The sequence below is a fragment of the Lagopus leucura genome, unplaced genomic scaffold (assembly GCF_019238085.1).
Source record: "Lagopus leucura isolate 7727_CA_CO unplaced genomic scaffold, USGS_WTPT01 Super-Scaffold_100021, whole genome shotgun sequence".
NCBI lineage: Eukaryota > Metazoa > Chordata > Aves > Galliformes > Phasianidae > Lagopus > Lagopus leucura.
The window spans coordinates 1,241,473-1,263,797 of NW_024962274.1; the positions used below are offsets into that span (position 1 = coordinate 1,241,473).

Here is a 22,325-nt window from a genome sequence, read left to right on the forward strand (position 1 = left end):
TGTTTTGATAGGGTTTAAGTGGAAGTGTAGAATCGCAATGAATAGTCTCAAGTGAACAAATTCTTGAAGATTGGGGGAAAAAAAAAAACAGCAAACACCTCCCATGCTTTCTCTGTGCCTCGGCTTTCCTTCTCGTAAGTGGTGCTCTGGAAACCTCCTCCCAGGCGTTGTGCAAAACTTAGCCTCAGTCAGATGTGTACTGTGACAGTGATAGCTGCAGAAAGACCTGAATGTTGGTGAGAACAAGAAGAAGAAAATGGGAAGTACCTAATGTAAGTGCAATTAAGAAACAGAACCAAAAAATCCTTTGATCTCAAGCTTCTGTGGTTTTCTCTTTATTTTGCTTGCTCACGCTCCTTGGAGGATTTCAGGAGGAGCTCCAGAATTCAACCCAGCACCACCCTTGGTGAGAGCCACCTTGAGAGCTTGCAGGGCACATCCCCATCAGGCTCAGTGTGTGGGGAGAGCTGTGGCCATGGTGCAGGCAGCTTATCTGACTGCATGAACCAGTTCCTAAAGTGATGTATGTGAAGCATGGCCAAGCAGATTAAGTGTTTCCTCTACTGAGTGGTATTTGTTGTATTGTAAAGCTGGAATGGTTCCTAGAAAGCATTAAGATACAAATAATATTAACCAGAACTGAGAGAGAACAGCCAGCCACTCAGAAATGAAAGAAATACGCTGCAGTGTGAATAGGGCAGAAGGAATGAGGCTGCCTGTTTCCTGCTGCATTTCTTTGTAAATTGTACTGGGCTCCCCGGGAGATGCCATGCTAATCACATGCAAAGTGCCATTCCTCTGTTTATTTTCATGGTGTATTTACCTGAATGGTAACGCCTCCTTCCCTTCCTTCTGATACAAAACGTGCTTGTTCACTCACGTGAGTGCTTGTAAGGCCAAAGGGGCAATCAGCCCTCTTAATCTGGACTGTCATGGAATAAATCACCTACTGGGCTAAATCCCTGCAAGCTTGTCCTGATCTCACCTCATCCTCATCTGTGTTCACATGTGCAGTTGCACACTGGCAGCAGTGTGTAACTTGCTTCCCTCCCTTGCAGCTTAACTGAGTAAATCCTGCAAGAGCAAAGATAGAAATTGCATTATGTTGGTGGGCCTGGGCTATGATTCGGGCAGAAGGGCAGTGCTGGCTCCAAAGAAATACATTCCCTTCTATCTACATTTTTTCCTCTGTAGTTTGGGGAAACTGTGTGTTTTGGTTTTGTTTCTTGTTGAATAGATGCATGCCATCAGTTTTGTGTTTTGAAGTATGTAGTTTCTCCAACGGTTTGAGCAGGTCATTCCCTCAGCAGTCAGGAGAGAGACGAATTACTGAAAACCACTGTGTTTTTGTGGTTTTTGTTTTCTTTTAATATACTGAAAATGCAGGCAAGGGACTTGGCACAAACAGACGGCCTGAAACTACCTATAAATTTCTGAACTCTTTCCTTTGCTGATGCCAAATTGAACTTGACAGTAGAGTTTTCCTTGACAAGCATTGAAATGGAAAGTCACAGAAAGCCATGAAAGGGGTGCGTACAAATCCTGGGGGTCAGAGTATGTACGGAGGATGCACACAGAATGAGATCACTTCATTGTTTTTTTTTATCAGTTTCTACAAGTAGTACTTCCCCAGGGCACGTCTGCAGCAGTGACTGCCGCTGTAACAGCAGTAGTTACCTGCATTTGCTACCTGGCATGTGCTGGCACCATGACCTGCGTTTTTTGGAGGTTATTGCAAATAAGTGAGTAAAAGCTCTGGGCTTTGCTGTCTAATGGTTCATTAAAGATTGTTTTTGAAAAAGGTGCACCTTGTGCCAAAGCTGTCTCTGGTGTTCTCTATTGTCTGGGGCATTGCAACCCTGTGAGAGAGGTGTGCGACATCAGTGCAATGCGTTGACCTGGTTACAGTAAATCTTGCTAGGTGCTTTTGTAAGGACAGGCAGTCTGTTCAGGCAGAGGGGATCAGTGCTCTTCCTGGTTTCTAATTGTTCCTGTAGCTCCACTGCTCATCAAGTATAGCAGCATCTGTGTGCTTTGAGAGGACAGGTGTTTAGCCTTTAATTGGAGCATCTCATATTTAGGGCAAGAGTTGCACAGAGGGACCTTCCAAATTCCTTCTCTGTCGGCTGACAGAAGTGCTTAGGGGGGTAGCTGTGGGGATTTCCCATCATATTTTGACTGAGTGGCATCCAAAAGTCAGGCAGGGATTTCAGGAGGTAAACATAAAGCCATCTTGCACTGCTGAACAGAGCATTAAGGTAGAGTTGGGTGTTGTTCAGCCAGGGCTACCTTGAATGAGGGAAGGCTACACGGAGCTATTGAGCTGGTGGAATCCAAAACCTAGATGCAACACTTGGTATCTTAATGCAAGATGTTTCTTTTCCCGTGCTAACTTCAGCGCTGATGAGCTTGTTGATCCTTTTCTGGATGCTTTGGGAGTGATGATTAGCAGAGAGGGAAGGGCTGGTGCTTGGGAGGGATGTTGTGCGTTGATCTGGTGGGCAAGCATCTCGGGAGGGTGGTAATGTGGGCACAGAGGAATGCGGAAGGGCAAGGCTCTCTAACCTAGAGAGGTTTGAGCTCTGCCCCGGGCTGGCAAAATAATCATTAGTGTCAACATCTGGCCCATCAATTCTTCCATTAGAAACACAGTTCTTTGTGGGATTTTAATATCTTGGCTATTTCAGATCACACTGAGAAACAGCATGCCCCTGCGCAGGCACTCAGCATGGATGCTGTAGTTGTTTGCAATGTCGACATATATAATAATAATTTATTGCATTTTATTGAGAATAGGCAAAATGGGAAAACCAAGCCCCTACATAGTAGGAGTTCTTTTCTATCAGGCAAGCTGTAGGAGCAATGTTCTTGCAATTAACTGTAACCACAAGAGAGTAGCGTAAGTGCAGGGAGGGATTTAAGCAAAGAAATTTTGAGGGGCTCAAGCTGTATATTGAAAAAACAGGGTTCCTTCATGATGAAATCAGTTCAGATGCCTTTCTGAAGCTCTGGTGGAACATTTTGATCCATAGATAGGCATAAAGTTAAGGCAGTTTGATTTGCAGCTTGGCTGAAGAGCCAGAGCTTTCCGAGGGCAGGAGTTGCGTGTGTGTGTGTGTGCCTACGTATGCAGCATCCTTTCAAAACAGGATCTGATTTAAGAGAGTATTTCTGTACAGGAAAGCACGTTAAGTATATGCTTAAGTCCCCAGGAAGTCAAAGCAACTTAAGCACATGTTGAAGTTAATCATGTAATTAAGTGATTTTCTGAGTTGGCCTGGATCTGAGATTGCACATAAGCACTCCTTTGAGTTGGGATTCACAGCCCTCTTTTGTAGCTCCGTCCCAAGACAGGTGCTGGCTTATTTATTTTTAATTCCTTCTTTAAAGATGGCCTATTTTGGCCTTACAGCTCTGCAGGTTATTGGAAAAGATGATGTGAAGTCAGAGCACTCTGAGCAGTGCACTCCTTTAGAAATGACTGAGAGAATTTGTACCATTCATTTCAAAAGGGCTTGGTGAAATGCAGTAACGAGGATGTTTTGCTGAAGGATACTGTTGGAGCTAAAATGCCGTCTGGTGTGATCAGTATGACAGCCTGCTTGAAATTGGTGTGGTGTAATGTGCTACTATAGACTGCTTTCCTTTAATGTCACTTTTTTTCTCCCTTCATGAAGTCTTCTTGCAGTGAGTGGGATGCTTGCAGCATGGATTTGAATGTGATATTATTTAATGAGAATAGTAATGAGGTGCACTGTATAATATTAAAGTGGAAAACTATTGCCCAGAAGGGGAAAGTAATGTGGATGCTGCTGCATTTTTCCTCATAAAAGTATTGTTCTCCAAGCATTTACGGGTTTCCCTGTATGTGAGGTTTGTTTGCTTAAATTCCCATTCAGGTGAATGGATACTTTGCTTCTGAATTGATTTTTTTGGTGGAACTTTAACTTACAACAATAGACAATGCTTATATGTAAGCTCTCTGTAAGAAGACTAACGTTTTGCCTGGAAATAAGTGTGATTTGATGAATGCTTGAGTGTTGCTAATGAAAAAGGGTGGGAGAGGAAATTACATTTAATAAGGAGTTTAAGTGACAATTTTCTTATAGAATGCCACTGTGTTTAATTTTCACAGAAAAGAGAAACCAAAGGTGTTTGCAAGGCATTTGCAGTGCAGCTGGGTGCTGTAAGTCTTCACTGGGCTATTTTTCCACATATCTCAGTATGTAACCCTTGTCCTTGCGCTTCTGCAAGTCAACGCTTCCCAATGGCCAGCAGCCTGGCCAGCAGCGTCCCTTGCTGTCCATGGAAAGCCCCACAGATGCAGTCCTTGCAGCATTTCGGCCCTTGTTTGCAAAGCGCCGTCTGTTCTTGTGTACCGTGTCCCCACTCGGCCTGGCCAGGAATGAACCCTTGTCTTGACCTGCTGCATCCTCTGGTAGGAAGGCTGCCATGCAACTTCCAGCTGAAAACACAGTTTCTTAGGAAAGGGAATTAGTTACTTTTTGGCTTGCCTTTTGGACCTCTGGCCTCCAGACCAGGCAGATCTTCTTTCTAGTTCTTGATGTAGTAAGTCCTCCCTTGACAAGACCTGTGGTGACATTATGTGCTTTTCTAGTCATATCCCTTCTCTTGTGTTGGCCCAGACAAAAACTTCCAGCTCCAGGTTGCTCTAAGGAATGTATTTGTTCATGTAAAGGTGCCTGCGTGACTGCGGTTACTGAGGAGCATCCTCAACTAATGATTACAGTCCATTTTAAGTGCCACTTTCACAGGAGGAAGGATGTAGCTCTGCCTTCCTCACCTCTTGTGATGTAGAGCTGAAAGCTTGTTGAAGCAATGCAGACACCTACTTGCTGTATCAGTGCAAGTTTCTTTGGTTCAGGTGTCCATTAAAGCAGTCCTGTCAATCAGAAGGCTGGCTGTGGCTAATCTTTTGGGGCCCAAGGAGATTGGCTGAATATAGCAGCATTGAGCAGCTGGGAGGTGCTGTCTATTAGTGTCTGGTCTCTCTGAGAAACAGCAACTCACAGGTCTCCTTGGCTTGCACATCCTAAAATGGGAAAGGAAAACAAAGCTTGACGTTTCACCTCAGAAGAGTTGTTGATTTGCCATTTAATGAAGAAAGTCTTGGGTAGCTGGGTGGCATGCATCTGTGTGATAGGCTGGGAAATGGGGCAAACCTTGACTTTCTTGACTTGGTCTCTTTGACAAACCCACTGCTGATGCAGGTGCCTGAATTGATTTCCCTGGAAAAACAGTAGTGTAGGTGTGCTATGACATTTGTAGTGAACGTGTTCTTCTGTTGTATAGGTGCAAAGTTGTGAGTCCTTGATGGGATCGATATGTTATCTTGTCGAGTCTGATAAATTGCAATAACACTCTAATTCTGGAGCTGTTTAGGTTCATGAGGGCCACTGGTTCCAGTGTTGTTTTCCACCCTGACCTCTAACTGGTTATTTCATTAAGACTTGGAAGATCACCCTTCTCCTTGGCATGTCAACTTCAGCTGTCAGCAGGGAAAATATGGACCCCATGGAACACAGGCTTTTGGAAGTGAGAGTGGGTTTGAACTGAAGAAATCTTGGTGGGAATGAGGAACATATGTATATATGGTCCATCCTGGTTTTGGTTGGGTATTTGTTAGTGAAGCCTCTAAGGGAAGGCAGTGCTCAGAACTCACCTGAGTTTGGCATTTGCAGTGTCTGAGCACGTGGCAGTTTTTCCCTTGTGCTGGCTGCACAGGTCCTTAGGAGCAGCCCTGACACCAACCTGTGCAGTGAACCCCATCTGCCTGTGTTGGGTTGGGCATGGCTTGCACCCAAAAATCTGTGATGTGAGGAATCAACAAATCTGGGGAAAAAAGGGGAAATCTTTCTCCAGGCGGTTTTCCTATGTAGGATTGAGTTTATAAAGGCAGGATCTGAATCATCCAAGTGCAAATGCCCATGCAGCACATCTTGGCAGATTCTAGGCGAGATACACCATGGGCTCCACCTCCTGTTCATGGGTAACTGAGTGACACCCCATTATTTCTGTCTCTGGTACAAGTTATGAATGGGCTGGTTTAAAAGCATGATTGATTGCAGGGGGCTGAAACTGATTGTGATGGGGCAGCATAGCTTACAACTTCATCTCTTGGACTGTGGGAGGCGGGTGGTGGTGATTGCTTTTTTTTTTTTGTCTTTAAATTGTTATTATTTTTTGGTGAAGTGTCGTTTTTGAGATTGCATTTTACCTTCCTGGAAGGAGGGGATAATGCTTCCCATCGCAGGGCTGCAGGGAGCTGCTGCACCACTGCAGCTGAACGATAGCTGAGGTGCAGCAGCTGCATGCACCCAGCCCAGTGCAAAGGGGGGAGGCAAAATGCTTCAGCTGAAACCGCTGGGAAGTCAATTCACCGAAATCTGCTAAGCCACAGCGACTCTTGATTGCAGTCACCTTGGTATTTAGAAAGCGCTCTGGTGTCTGAGAAGGCAAATGTGTTGTGGGGTTGATTAATTTTAATGTAAATGTTTTCAAAATACTGGAGACTTCTGCTGGGAAAAAGGAGGTTTGGGTTTTCTTCATGCTGTCACACCAGCCTGGACATGGTGCAGACAGCTGTGTGGTTACTGGGGACTTGCCACCTTAGCTGTGATATTTTTGCAGACTCGGCTCAAAGTGTAATTCTATTGAAGTACTTTGTAGCCCTACAGTGAGGGGGATGTTAAAGGGTTTGTACAGACTGGCTTAGAGTTTCTGAGTTTAAACTGCATAAAACGTTCCTGGCATGCTTTTGAGAACAGCTGCCTAGACACACGCGTTGTCATATAACTAGCACTGTTCATTTGCTTCAGGCATCATCATCTTTTCATTAGAGCAGCAAAAACTCACCTGAATCCACCATTCTGCCTCCAGAAATAGCAAAGGGCTTTTGTGCCATTTAACAGTCACATCACTGGTAAGGAAGCTGTGAATTGAACGTGATTTTGTGTCCATCTCAGAGCAGGGACAGGGCTCTGAGATCTGTTTGGTGCTTTCTCTGTCAACTTTTACTGCTGGGGTGCTGCAGTGATGTAAACTGCTTTTGTTCTGAGAGGGATAAGAAATGGCAATTTGGGTGGTAATGATATAAAACAGAAACAAACACTGAAAGATCATCACTTCCTTGGTGATGTTGGACCTCTTGCCGCTGTATGCTGTAACCAGAGGGGAGCAGCGGGTCCTGCTGGTGTGGTGGGAGGCTTTTCTTTCTCATGAATTTATTGCTTTTAATTTATGTTAGGAAGAAGTAGGCTTTCTTAACAGTGCAGCAGAGATGGGTTGATGGTTGGACTAGATGATCTTGGTGGTCTTTTTCAATCTCTTTGATACTGTGACCAAGTGCTCAGTTGGGCTGCTTATGTGTGCCGTCCCATCACTGTCCACTGCTCTCCAGGAACGTATCCTACACAGCACAGCAGGTATTCATCTCTTGAGGAATGGTTGGGCAACCAGCTCACCTCCAAGGAACAAGCACTCCTCATCCCGGCCCTTAAGAGCAGCCGGGTTGGCCCTAATCCTCCCATCACTCCTCCTCCTCTGGCTGCTCTGAGAGGGCTGGTGGCTCCCAACAAGTTCCAGGCACATTAGTCACTGATTACAAGACCTTTTGTTTTTATTGCCATAGCATTTAGACAGTCGGAATGAGGAGCACGTCCAAGCTGCTGGCTGGGAGTGGGATGCTAGCAGGGCACCCATGCTGGGGTGGGAGGTGACACCCCATGGGGACCAGTGGCTGTGGCTGGTGCTGGCCTGCAGGACACTGGGCGGTCCTGTGGGCACGGGATGTGGCTACTCAGTGGGGCATGTGTGGAAAGCAGGCTGGCTGGCAGCAGGAAGGAAGCATTCACTCTTTCTCCTGACGGCCCATAGCTTATTTTTGCTAATCATTCCAGGCCACAGGAATGTTGTATTTTACTGATTTTTTTGTTGGTGGTGGTTGTTCTTTTTCTTTCCGTATTTTTATTTTTTTTCTTTCTTTTAATTGTTGGAGCTGTTTTTAATCCCTGACCATAATAAAGCCACACTGTTAACACAAGCAGCAGGGTAGCTGGAGTCACAGCTGTACTACAAGCTCTGCTTTTAATTTCAGGCTGTTATTAATGAGGCTAGAAACCTTCCCCTCCCCTGGCCAAGTTTCAGCTGAGTGTCTTCATCCAAGCAACTCCACAGCTGCTTCCCAATGTCCCTGGCTCCATTTGAATCCATTGGGCAAAATGTATTTTGACATAGGGAGTCTGTGAGTGGCAGAACTGGTTGATGAGGTTCCTGGCTGAGTGCAGGGAACTCAGCACAGGTAGAGATGTGATCAGTCCTCCCAGGGAATTGTGGCTGCTTTGGCTGGGTGACAGCTGGTCCTGCAGTACATTGGACTGCTTCTGGCCGTGTGATCCTGCCACCTGACTCTGCTTTTTTGCATGAGCCTAAGGTGCTGGTGCAAGGGAAGGGACGGGACGTAGCATGTTTGGCAGACGGCAAGAACAGGATGAGTAGCTGGATGGGCTCATTGCTGCTGAGTAATGGTGGAAGCTGAAAGATGACAATTTTGAAACTGGTAAAGGCAAAGCTCTATCACTGTCCTGTAATTCAGACCGTGGAGGTTGTTGAGGCCAATGATGTAAGATTGAAAGGTAGATTAGATGCTTCTGTGCATGTAAAGAATTACTTCAGTGCTAATGACTATTGGCAAGGGAACAAAATAAAATTGGAAGCTCTATTAAACCTCTTGACTCAGGTTCTAGTTAGTCTTTATCTCTGGGACACTGAAATGGGATGGCATGTGGGTCACATTGCTGCGTGCCTGCCATAGAGGTTTTGCATTATCCTTCAAGGGGTCAAGAACCAGCCAAGGTCAAGGATGAGACACTGGAGGAAATGGGCCGGGGTGCTCATTCATTTAAGTGTTCTTGCCTAATTCCTAGCATGTTCTAGCAAGGTCTTGCTTGGGTTCCTGGGTGCTCACAGGAGGAGTCTGTTGATTTCTGAGGAAGCAGCAGTGGCAAAAAGCTTTTATTTTTTAGCACATAATATTGTAATTGCATCCTGGATATGGAAGCCCCAGACTGCTTTTGAAATTGCTATGATGGACTTAGAGGTTGTCAGGGCTAGCAGAGGACTCCCAGCGATTTGCATCTGCACGGTCCCACACTCCTGTTCCTGGCCCAGCTGTGTTACAGAGGGCGAGTATTGCTGTGCTGAGGTCACGTAATCCTCCCAGCTCCAGCTGCGTGCACCAAAGGCCAGGTTGCCTTTACAACTTGAGTGCTGCTAAGCCAGGGAAACAGCCCTTCAGGATTGTAGCTGGGGTGAGCTGGTTCAGCTTGCTCCTTTTGCCCTGTGTGGAAGCAGCGGGGTGTCTGAGCCTGTCAGGCTGCAGTGCATGCGCTCGCCTTTTTCCTAGACGGATCGATTGGATTTCCAGTAAAGACAAACAGAGTCGGAAGTAGAAAGGCGTTGAGCATGCAGCGCTGCCCTCCCCGGCCCCGCCGGCTGTGCTCAGCTCCATATACGGCAAAAAAAAGGAACAGGAAAAGGGAGTGCAGCGTGAATACCAGACATACAATGCATTCCTCGCAACTGCACACGCGGAATTTGCTTTTCCCCAGAAAGTGAACCCTCTGCGTGTCCATTAATTGCTCTGTACTGCTTAGCAGGGACAGAGAAGCCAGCATTGAGCTGGCTCCAGCAGCACTTACTGTCTTGTCTAAGTGAATTCCTCTTCTGTAAGGGTCTTTCCTTCTTTGGTGGAACACAGGAGGGAAGGGGGATGGGATGAGGAAAGGAAAAGGAGCCAGAGTGTTCTGAAACTTGCTGTAACTCCTGGCAAGCTACAAGCAGGTAGACTGCAATTACATTTGTTTTCTTGTCTTGGCTGTCCAAAAAAATCAATCTTGATTCATCATTAGCCTCTGTCTTTAAATTATATATTCCCTGAATAGCATCATCCAGTTAGCGGTAGGCAGAGGGTAGAAAAGGCAATCGATCCTGGTGCTTCATTCATGCTCTGGCTTCAGCCTTCCCCTGCGACTGCTGCATGCATGAATGGCCGGCTGCTCCGGGGCTGTTGGGCGAGCTCGGACCTCAGGTTCGAAGCACCAGCCCTATGTTTATTAAACAGGAGTCTTGATTTCTCCTAGTTCCATGAATTTTGGAAGTTCTGATTTGTTAGCCTTCAGTTTTTTGGATCCTCTTGTGAGTTCAAATGAGGAAGGTCAGGTCAGTCCATCTCCTCTCCTGGTTTGCCACTGACTCATCGTCTGCAGACACCTCCTATAGGTCACAGGAGCAGAACCACCACTGCAGGTGCAGTGGTTTCCTAGACTGTTTGGAAGGCAAATTGTGGCCGGGAAGCCACAGCAGGGCAAATCACAGTGCAGTCTGCAGGCGGTTTGCGTGCAGCACCTGGGGCCACGCTCAGAGGAGCACCTCCAGCCAGTTCCATCTGCATTCACTTGCCAAGAAAAACCTTTTCCAGGACCAGGGGTGTGACCTGCTTCCCGGTGCACCCTTCCTTCAGCACTGTTTGCGTTTTGTGGGGTCAGAAAGCTGGGAGAATAGAGTGACTGTCACTTGGCCAACAGGTGGGGCAGAAAACAGCCTTACAGCTTTGAGTCATGCTTTATTGCCTTGGGCTTCACATGCCTGGAAAGCAGTCCTCTGCTGTCTCTTCATAGGTCTTGTAGAGGTGATGATGCACCTTAATTCCATGTGCTCCTTTCATCTAACTGCTGCACTGTGCTTTCCCATCTAGAGGATGGGCTATGACAGCACTCAAACGAGGCAATATGTGTAGCTTTGTGAGATTCCCATCTGTTTCTGTAGTTGACATCTGGGTTATTCCATGTTACTTGCCTTCGTGCTTTCCTGTAAAACCAGGCACGTTATTAGGACTCAGAATAGTAGCTCCTTTGGTCCACGTTGTAATAGGAGGGTATTTCATGATGACAAGTTCCAGCACTGCACGAAGGCAGCACTCTTTTATATATGCAAGAAAATAGCAACAGTCTGCTGGCAGGTCATGCATGGCTCAGCTCTTTGAACTTGTACATTACTGAGTGTATGCTGTCTCTGTTCTCCAAGACTGTACTTTGCAATAAGCTCTGTAAATTATCCAGCGAGGATAATAGAGGAGTTTGTGATGGTAGAAGAAAGAGGAATGAATGGCAAATTTATGCTAATGAAAACATCTGTTGAGTATTCTTGCCACTCGTTCTTCATCCATCCTCACACACATCCGGAGGTTTAAAGCCAGGTGGAGTAAGGAGACTTGAGGTTTTTTTCTCGGCCTGTATCCCCGGCTCTTGCAATCCTGTAGCTGTGTGTGCAAAGCCAAAACATTTGGGGTCGAACCGACTGGTGTCATTTTTTGGCTCCAATCTACATAAGTACATTCTTGACTTAACGGTGCTCTGTGTGCATTAGCCAGAGCTTGCTGGAAAGTAGGAAGGCTTGGTGAGTGTTGAGTTTGGAGTGCCTCAGTGCCTTGATTGCGTGAGCTCCTTATGATGGTGCTGATATGGGCAGTGGCTGCTGGGTGAGAGGAGGCTTTGGAGGACTGGGGCGCTGCCGATGTGCCCAGTCCTCACTGCGGGAGAGCGGTGGCAGCGTGGCATGCTGGATCTGAGTGGGAACCCTGCAGCAGATAGAGGTGTCCGGGCTTTTTGTCCCCAGCACATGCCTTGCTTGTAGGGCTTTCAGGTGCTGGACCTGTGTTTAAAGATCACCGTGAAATTGGTGGCTCTTTGTTCCACTTCTGATGGGTTTAAAGGGGAATGAATCTCCCCCACTTGCTTTTCTAATGCAACAAAATGTTGGAATTGGTAGAGAAAGTGAAATGCATGGGCAACTGGTAAATATTCCTGTAAGTGCTGAGATTTATTTGTTTCCAGAATGTTTATTACTTGCTGGGAAAAAAAAAAAAAAAAAATAAAAAACCCAGCAACAATAGACATAAAGTAAGCAACATATTTGCACCCTCTAAGTGTGAGAGAACACTGAGCTTTTGTTGCCTTGTCCTTATTTATGCTTTTTTGTGGTCCTGCCTGAAGGTGTCTTACCAGAAGTGGGCTGTCGCTGTTAGAGAATCCTGTAAAACAGCAGTAATAATTGTATGGTGTTCTCTACTGCTATCAGTTTTATAATTATTCATAGGCATTTTTTAAAGCCGTGAGGGACTGTCTCTGCACACATCATTGATTTTGCTAATAAAATCTTATATTTTAATGGTACCTTTCATTGGAAAAACATCAACTGCTCCATAAAATTAAGACTCATAATACTGTAGGATGGAACTGTTTCCTGTGTTCTTCACGGAGGGATTGATTGAGATGGATTTATTTGGTCACTTAACAGCCTTTAGGCCTCACTGTAAGCCTAGAGCCTGTGGAAGAGCATCCCGAATCACTGTGCTCTGCTCTGCTTCGTTGTGCAGGATGCCACTTTGCCATTAAATACCTTTCTCCCTGTAAGGCAGTGATAGGCATTGAACTTGCAGTCAAGAAGACAGTGCTGAGCCAAAGCTCCACGCTTGTTGAGTTGCAGTCATCAGGTTGGAGCGTGCCCTTAGTTCAGCTGGTAAAATCTGGGAGATGACATGAGTGTGTATTTTAGTGTATTTATTTATTTAGTGAGCGTGTGAGTGTTGTATTTCAGGGAATGTTCCATCGTGGGTTTGTAGAGCTGAATTGGATTTTTTCTGACAGGAAAAGGCCCAGTTGTCTGTAGCAACCTGAAATTGATTCCTCCCTCCCTGCCTCCTGAAAGCTGTTGCTCTTGAATCATCCCTTTCATTTAATACAGCGAACAGGATGTCCCTGTGTGCTGAAACTTATAATTTCTTTTAATAACAAGTAACTTAGGCAAAAAAAAATCTGATTTGAGAAGCAGCTGTGATTCCATCCTTATTACTGCTTGGCATCGGTGCTTCCCGTTCCACCTCCCTGTGCTTCGTGTCAGGCACTGGAGGCTGTCATTGGCGTTGGTTCCTAACTGCTTTGGCTGCAGAGAACCTGTACCTGCATGCTCTGTCACACTGGTCTTCCTGTCCCTTTGGCTGTGAGCACGAAACTATTTTTCCTTGTCCTCTCCATGACTTGTCCCCACTGACGGAGCACTTCTTGCACTAATGGCAACAAGCATAGACGCAAGTTGCACCAGTCTGTGCTGTGAAACGCCTGTCTATTCTTGGCTTGTTTTCTGAAAAGGAAAAAAAAAAAAGTGCATGAAATTGATATGGCAGAGCCTGCGGCTGTGTGTTCACCTGCCGTCACTTGCAGAGGAAGCCGTGTCACTCACTGTGCACTTGTTGGGAAGATTGCTGTTTAATCTTTCCGTTATTTCCACATCAGTCTAAAAATTGGTTTGTTTAATGTGCATCAGCTGAACAGTTCACCAAATAAACTACCCAAAAAGGTTAATCTCCTATTGCTTTTACTGTCAGATGCAACTGTTTCAGAGACAGTAATGAGTGTATCTCTAATGATAAATTTCAGATGCAGAGGTAGCAGAGGCAGCTACAACTATCAGGTGCCAAAACTGAGACTTAAAAGGCTTTCTTCTTATTCTTCAGAAAACACCATATTTTGTCTATGGCTGTAGTACAAGTCTCAGAAATTGAATAGAGTTTGTGACTGTTCATCAGAGACTGTTAATACTCATCTTTTCCAGATTTGTTCTCTTTGTACTTTAATTTAGGCATTAAATATCTTGACTTTAAAAAAAAAAAAAATAGCGTGCCTTTCCTCTTATCTGTTGTTCATAGAAGCATACAATTGTTTGAGTTAGAGGCCATCTGGTCCAACTCCCTGCACTGAACAGGGATACCCACAGCTCCATCAGGTGCTCAGAGCCCCGTCCAGCCTGACCTTGGGTACCTTTAGGGAAGGGGCACCCACTGCCTCTGGGCAACCTGTGTCAGTGCCTCGTCGTCCTTAGAGCAAAAAAACTTCTTCCTCATATCCAGTCTAAATGTCCCCTCTTTTAGTTTGCCATTTCCCCTTGTCCTATCATGAGGCCCTGCTAAAAAGTGTATCCACTTCCTTCTTTTAGCTCCTCTTTGTCACTGTGGAGGACCACATTGGCCATGGAGCACCTTTTCTTATCTCCTTATCACCTTAAGTTCTCTCCATCTTCCCAAAACCATAAGAAAGTAAGAACGCTGTCCCGCGTGATTGCAACCTTGTTTTCCACATGACCTGGCCTTCATACATGGCCAGCAAGTAGGGTAAACATTGCTTAGGGTCTAAATAAGCTTCTAAATGTCTCTGTTTGCATTCCTCCCTTGAGCAGAAGCACTGCCTGAGAGCTGGATCTGACCTGGCTGGGATATGTTGATGTTCCTCGACTGTTGTCTGGAGCTTCTGACAGTGGGATATTTGTACGCTTAAATGTTTCCTCCCAGAAGTATCAAAGGAGCTAAGGCCACTTTCCAGCATGAACATGAAAGGCATTCACACAGTAGTGCAGCAAGCATTGCCATGGAGAACAAAGGCTCTTGCTAATCACTCCTAATGCCTTTTAAGTTTATGCCTCATTTTTCCCCTTTTTTCAGAGAGCCTCCCAGAGTACTGAGACTTCAGCAACTGACTCACCAAATAATTAACAGAAGGACTCTATCTCTGAAACTTTTGAACACCTCTTTTAATTTTCGTAAACCAGCACCCTGGCCATGTTCCAGTTTTGTGTAATTACATTTGACCTGGCTTAATCCCTTGGCAGTTTCAATTGCATGCAGTAGTCTTCTTGGCTCCCTGTCCTGAGCTGCCATTCAATACTACTTCATGGTTTTCAACAGCTGTTCTAATTCTGCTATAGAAATGGGTGCGTATTCCTGGTGGAAGCACTCCTCACATCTATATCCCTTGCTGAACATCTATCTCTCACTGGCATTTTGGGAGGTAATGTCTCTGATAGCACAGGTGGTCTTGTGGAAATCATCAAAGCTGTTTGCATCGTTAAAGATAGGCCTCTGTTTGAACTCCTTCATTAGTTGGCCATCTACATTGCTGAGATTCTTTGAGTTCTACATCTTCAGTATAGGGCATTTATTGCTTGGTCTACTCAGCTACTGTGTGATGTAGGGATGTAGTTATTGGTGCAGGTATTTGTCTTTAGCCTTGGAAACACCACTTCTGTTATCAAGTCTATGCTAAATAGGAGCATGTCACTTTCCTGTGTTGACAGCAGTTGGGCTGTATTGAGAAGAGGAACATGATCAAGGAAAGCAAAAGTCCAGGGCAGCTGGGAAGGACTGAAGAGGAGGGGAAAAAAAAAAATTAAAAAAAAAAAAAAATGCCAAGTGGATGCTAACAGCATCCCCTACTAATGGGAGAAAGGGATTGTGACTGGGTGGAGTACAAGAAATAATCCATTCGAAGGTGCTGTTGTGGCAAATTGATTGCTTACAAAAATAGGAAAGCAGATGTATTATCACTGCTCTCCCTTGTTGCTTGTTATCTCATGAAATTTGGGATGCTCGTGCTATTCAGAACTCTCCCCCTGTGTTTCCCAATGCTGCTTGTATAAATCCTTTCTTTCTTCTTTCTCCTTTATCACCAAACCCGTTCGTTCAGGAGAGAAATTTCTTTTTGCTATGCAGAGCATCCTGCAGACTGGGAGGTAGAGCATATGTTGTGCACACAGAAGTTTTTCAGCCTTTCATTGAATCTGACTACTTTCCTCTGGATCTATCCCATAATTACACACACTAAATCTCAAAGTAGCTTTGTCCCTGTTGGTTTCAGTGACACTGAAAATAAAGTCACCGGTGGCGACATTAAGATTTGTCCTCTGTCACAGTGAATAAAGTGCTGGAGTTGGAGCCGTCTGATTCTGATGTGTGTTGGCGACTGCCTGTAGCTTGGCAGAACTTCATGCAAAGTCAGTGTTGTCCTGTTTGGTAGAACGAAGACCTATCAAATCCTTGTGGTGGATGCTAGATAAAACGTGGCTAAGTTTGAGTGGTGGCATACGATGTATCTGCAGTCATTGATGTTACTTTTGAAGATCTAATTTGAATGTTCAATAAAAGAGTGGACGGTTGACGGTTGCTGGTTTATTTCTGGACCCTTTGCATACCGTCCTAAAAAGAAATCTTTTTTTTTTCTTCTTTCAGAGTGCCTTATGATTGGGTGTGCCTGACTGCATCAGCCTTTGGATGTGAGCGTCTTCTCTTGAAACAGCCTTGTGATATTCTAGCTGCCTGTTTTCTTGGGGTAAGAAATGAAACACAATGCAGAGACACAAGAGTAAGAACGCACTTTGGGCAAAAGCAAAATGGCAAAGAAAGGGCAAGCCACACTGGTGCCTCAGTTCGTGAATTTTGGCAACAGTGAACTTGTGAAGAGAAGGAACAAACTGTAAATCTGCTCACTGTAAGACAAATTGCAGGCTTAAGTTGCAGCAAGAGAAATTTAGATGAGATGTTAGTAAATGATCTCTTGCATTGAGAAGAGCTGAGCACTGGATGGACTGCCTGAGGAGTTTGTGGAGTTTCAGTTGTTTGTTGGAAAGGTTTTAGAATCAGTTAAAAAAGCCTCATTGGATGTGCTCTAGGAGAACTGATCCTTTCAAGTAGTGGGGCAACAGGCGGGATGACTTCTGGAAAGTCCTTGCAGCCTGCTGAAGGTTAGAAATCAGAGAAGGTGAAATTCTTATCTTAACGATGTTATTCAAAACTGATAAGGTAAAAAGAAAAACTCGGTGTACCTGTGCAGAAGGAACTGCCTGGTCTGGTGATGAGCTTCAAATCTATGGTGATAATCTTTGTTACCTGAAGGGTGATGTCCTCCTTCTGGAGTGAAGTGCAATCATGTGGAAAAGGAGTTCAGCCCTTGGTTTTGGCATGTAACCTAAACCCGTGACAGAACCAGGAGGTTGTACTAATTCTTGTTCCTTTGTAGCAAGCTCTTGAAAGTTCGGTCTCTTCTGTAATCCGTATTAGGGGTTTTCCTCTTATTCTCAGGCAGGTAATCACACCTGTATAGTTAAGATGTGAGAGGATAATGCTATAGATTCAGATAAATTGAGCAAAATATAAACAATATGTGAAACACAAGCAGGAGAACCAAATGTTTTCTCTTTGGTTCAAGGGCTGATGGGATGGCAGAATTTAATATTTCTTCTGTTCCTGTTCTTCCTTGTTTTCCTTTGTCCTGTCTTGACAGTGAATGCAGCGCAGGCTTTTTCTGTGTTCTGTGTTGAAATTGTGTCCTAAGGATGGTTGCTCACTCAGTCCCCTTGCTTCTCCCTTGCTCCCCCAGGAGCTGCAAGTGACAAACCTCACGTGGGCCCAGGCAGCCCTGGTGCCTCTGTGTGATCACTGCCAGAGAAGCAAATTGAGGGCACTTCATCTTCCTTGTGCAGCCAAGAAGTGTAGTGAGATGTGTGTCCTGTGTCTGAGGACACCCGAATAGCAGTAGGGAATTCTTAAGCCTCCTGTTGGACTTCATTTGGGATTTGTTTGGTTTCTCTAAATTTGCTTTCATCCTTAATGTCAGCAAATAGCGATGTCTCCTCTGGAGTTATGTGAGTTCTTATTGTTTGTTAGCATCTTCTGTTTAGCAGAGATAAGCTGTTGGGTCCCAAGGCTGCAGGAACTTGGAGGAACCATTCAGATAGCTCTAAAAAGTGCATAGGGTGTCAAGAGAGAAATAAGGGGATGCCTTTCTGAAATCACCTTTAAATGTTGTTTTTTTCTCTCTTTGAGTTTTAAAATTCCTGCAACTATCTGCTCAAATCTTGAAAGCAGCATGCATGCATAGAAGGATGCAATTTCCTCTGTGCCCTCCGATCTTTTGATCTCAATCAATCAAATAAATCCAAGAGCTTGCAGTTCACCTTGTGGTGAGGATGGTTAGTTGGTTGAGGGGTTGTGCCAATGGTGCTGACAGTTTTCCAAGCTTGTCTTTTTTTTCGTATTATTTTTTGATTTTGACCTTTTGGACTGGTCAGGGTGAGATTATTTGCAAAGAATATACATATGCCTGTCAGGATTGGAGTTAACATTCAAGCATTGCTGCTTAGCAAAAGAAAACAATATGCCCAAGTTGAATTTACATTTCCCCCGAGGGTTGAAAATAATGACCACGCTCAGAGCTGAGCCCTGCTGTCTCTGTGGGTTGCCTTGCAGCACACAGCAGCGGTGCAGTGCTTGACTTGCCGGCTCGACCTGAAGATCTGGAGCCTGGCACTTCGTGCTGGGGCAAACCTGGGGCAGAGGAGCCCTGAGGTGCGCCTCACAGCTCTCCGAGGTGCAAGCTCAGTCAATTCTGTAGTTTTATTCGAATGATTTTGCAACTGAAAATAGTTTTTTTCTAATGCCTTGCTCTGTGCCTGCATCTGCAAATGAGGTCTTGTGGAACTGCCCTGACCTATCCTCCAAAGCAGTCCTCTTTCCTTCCATAAACATAAGAAGGGACATCCTGACCTGAGAGCAAGCTGCTGTGCATTGCAGGCGATGCTCAAGAAAGTCCCTGTGTGTTTTGTGCCGGGAGTGTGGGCAGCTCATGTGATTTTTTTGTGTGCTTTGGAAATGTCTTGTTTCGGTGGGCAGCTGCTTGGGTTTTCCCCACTGTCGATATTCATCGAAGCAGTTCCTGGATGGCTCCTGCCTCGTGTTTTCCACAGAGGAGACTCGCAGCATCCAGCAGCAAGAACCTCTATTGTCTGTCAGGAGAAGTAATGGTGTCTTATTGACGTTTCTGCAGTCCTGTCAGCAGAATTAACTTCTTTGGGTGAGAGCAGTAGAGGCAGGGAGGCTGCAAGACAGCAGGCTGTTATTTAAGCATTAGCCTGCAGTGTCTGAAAGCCACACCAGTGTACTGTGTAAGAATGGTCTGTTGGTGCAGCCCGATCATGGATGTAAATACAGCTTATGTCAGAAGCACGTGAATATATTGAGGTTGTTTTTGACTTCTTTCATGGGCGAGCAAGTGAAGGCACAGCACAAAGCCCACGGTCGGGTCAGAGACCATCTCACCTGTAGGTTTGGAGGGCAAAACCATTCAGCAGTGCAGAAGTTCAGTGCAGCTCAAACACGAGAATGCTTTTTTCCTGATCCAAAAGGGACTGGAAGTTAGCAGCAGGGGTAATAGGCACCCTGAATTAAATCACATGGAGGCACGAGAAATAGCAAGGTATATTTGAAAATATCCATTGCATATATATATTCCTCTTAAGAAACATGTTAAAGATGCCATATCCATAAATACTAATAAGGCTGTTTGATTCCAATTTTCAGGTAAGATTAACATTTTATTGAGTATTATATCTGTCACATTCAATGCTTTAGTGTACCATCCTCGCAGGCTTATTAGCATAATTGCAGTGCTTAAGCAACAATAAAAAATTCAACAGTAAAATAGCAGTTAGCATAGGCAATTTGTTATCAAAAGCTTTTACTTAAAGACAGCTTCTGAGCATATTTATTATCAAGTTAGGGCTATACGTTATTTTTATTTAGAAAAACAAGAGGGAAACGATGTTGGGTTTTTTTAATAGCTAAATCAGAAGGCCTGCTAATTGTCCAGGGCCTTTGTTTTTTTTTCTTCTTTCTTAAAAACTCTCAGTGAATGCACTTGGGGTGGGAAAACAGCACAGCAAAACCCCAGGTGTGGAGCAGGTTGTGATATTTGGAACTCAGTCAAACAATACTGATGGCTCCTCACAGCATCCTGAGAGCCCCTGTAAAGCACTCTCCCCATGTGCCAGGGTCAGAATACCGATGGGTATTCAGGGACCCCTACTGATGGCACAGCCCCTATGGTGTCCTTGGGCAGTGATGCTGCTCTTTCCAAGGGTGCATGGATAGATGGTGGCTTTGGGTTTGGGAGCTTCGGGTGATCCCTCTGTTTCTGTTCTCCCTTTGAGGTTCCATTAGAGAATGTTTTGTTTTTCCAGATCTGTAGCTGTGATGTGCACACAGCGTCATTGGCTGCCAGCGTGGCAAGATTTCATGGGTGTATTATAATTTATAACAAATGGTATTTTGGGAGGGGCAAGCTTAACGTGGATGTTTAAAATAAGAAGCTGTAGCTTATAAATAAATAAAGAAGTAAGGTTTTAACAACTTGAGAAGTGCTAAAAGAAGAGGTCTGTAAAGGAAAAGATGTATTGGGTGAGAGGAGCAGTTCCGGGGTGCCATGGGGATGCCGGGGAGCTGCTTCATGGCCTGCACTTCTGCTCCCTTCATGGCTGCTGGGGGAGTCTGGAGACAGATGTTACAAAGCTTGCTGGAAGCTGTTACTCCCTGAGACTTGACACAGTGCCAGAGTCAGAGCTCGGCTTTCTGTGAAAGAGAGGTGATGGAGCCTCCTGCAGTGGGGGTCCAGCTCACCTCGTGTCAGGTTGAGGTGCTCCGTGTTGGGTGGGTAAATGTAGTCATGAGTCTTCTGCAGACCTTGGAGGTGACAGCGGGCAGTGTTTAAGCTGTTGTGTTTATTTGTGTGAAATGTGTCTTCCTTCTGTCTCTTCTCCTTCTGTCAGTTTCCTTTGCTGTTGGAGAGTGGTTTCAGACCACTCCTCACTGGAGTTGGCTCCTCCACGCTTTCCAGTTTCTGCTTGACTTCCTCTGATAGGCACTCGTAGTTGTCCTCATCTCTCCTCAGACCTCTGCGTGCTGCCAGTATCTCTGTCCTCCTGCCCCCCCATCTCTGAAATCTGGGGTTTCCTCTAATATGTTCTGGGCATCCTTTTCCTTGTCCTCCCTCCTGCTGGAAGACCTGCTCTGCCTTGTCATGCTTTTCCAGTCACTGCTCTTTCAGAGGCCACTCTTCCATCTTCTCATCAGAGGACTGTTGGTAGGTGGTACCCTATGTTGAAAGAGCTGTCCCAGCACCTCAGTCATGTTTGCAGCTTGGACGAACAAGGGGAAACTTGTCTGTTTTTTTGCTCCCAGTTTGACTGTTACTTCAGCTCACTCTGTGAGGAGAAGTGAAGGCGGCTCTGCTCTGGGGGAGAAGCTCGTGCTCATAGTGAAACAGGATGTGCAAGCAGGTTGTAGGAATTGGGAAGGGAGCACATGGAAACAGGTGAAACTAAACTGGGCATGTATTAGAGAAGTGATGTTCTCTTCACAAACACCTCCTTCTGTGAATATGTGACATTTCAAAGGAGCTGGTTGTTTCAGATCCCCTTTTTTCTTTGGGTACGAAAACCCACATTATTCTTTGGACATACAGAGAAACTGTATGTTTTGGACTCTTGGGTAGTCATGAGTGCATTGGTACTTTGCTCACTCTCACAAAAGTGCCAGGTTCTGCACGGTGTTTAGGCTTTCTCAGCAACCAGAGATCTTGGTGATGTTCCTGGGAAGAAGATCGAATACACAGAAACTGACTATGGAGAGCTGAACTTCCAGAGAACTTCACTTGGAATGGAAACTTGGCTGTGATTTGGGTTACAGATGAAATGTGTTCTCTGCCTCCATGAGGACTCACTGATTCTGTCCAGAGAACAAGGAGATTCCTGCGTGGTCCATGCCATTGCCCCTTCTGGCTCTGCCCTCTGGCTTTATGGTGTCCAATGTGTTAGCTGCTGAGCATCTCCTTGCACCCAGCCTTCTAGCTCAGCAGTGGTGTGTGCCTGCTGCTGGGACCAGGGCAGCACCCCTGTGTGTGCTCCCTACATGCAGAGGGTCCCACGCTTATGGGAAGAGCTGGGGTGCTTCCTTAGGGTGCTGGCACGATTGAAGGCATTTCCTTGTAGCTCCCACTGGAGATGTGTAATCCTCCTGTAGCTTATATAGGAAGCGCCTCTCAGGTTTCTTCTACAGCCACTGGCTCAAAGCAGAGTTAAGCTTTAAAGTTAGATGAGATTGCTCAGGGCTGGTCATGGCAGCAGCGGGGCGATTGTAAGGGATGATGGCAAACATGAAGCGACTTACTTTGGGCATAGGCACTTGTTGTGTGGTGTCAAGGGAATGGAGCGATGAGGTTTTTGGGAGAGGGTCCCTGTGGACAGTCAGTCTGGGGTCTGTACATTCCCATACATGGAACTCATCAAATTCCCCTTGAGATGTTCAGACACAGTAGGGTCAGCAGCCAGGAGTCTGTGGATGGATGCATCTTCTTCAAGGAGCAAAGTGCAGGCATGCTTCTTGCAGGAGAAAAATTGGCTGAAAGAACTTTGCAGTGATAAATGTCTTAAAAATACTTATGCTGGAATTTGTAAAGCCTGGAACATCTGTTCTCAACAGTGCTTTGATCATGCTGTGGGGCTTTTAAAATGATACTTCCATGAAATAAGCGAGATCCTTATGGCTGCAGGATTCCTTTCAGTGCCCTTTTTTTTTTTTTTTTTTTTTT

The 22,325-nt window shown here is 45.3% G+C and overlaps 1 protein-coding gene across 2 annotated transcripts in view; it reads left to right on the forward strand.

Moving 5' to 3' along the window:
- LOC122183869 (LIM domain containing preferred translocation partner in lipoma) overlaps nucleotides 1-22,325 on the forward strand; it is a 303,475-nt gene that overhangs the window by 37,763 nt on the left and 243,387 nt on the right. For both annotated transcript variants that reach the window (XM_042878277.1, XM_042878278.1), the window contains one exon: nucleotides 16,136-16,235. The gene's annotated coding sequence lies outside the window, so the exon portion shown is untranslated. The remainder of the gene's footprint in view (nucleotides 1-16,135; nucleotides 16,236-22,325) is intronic.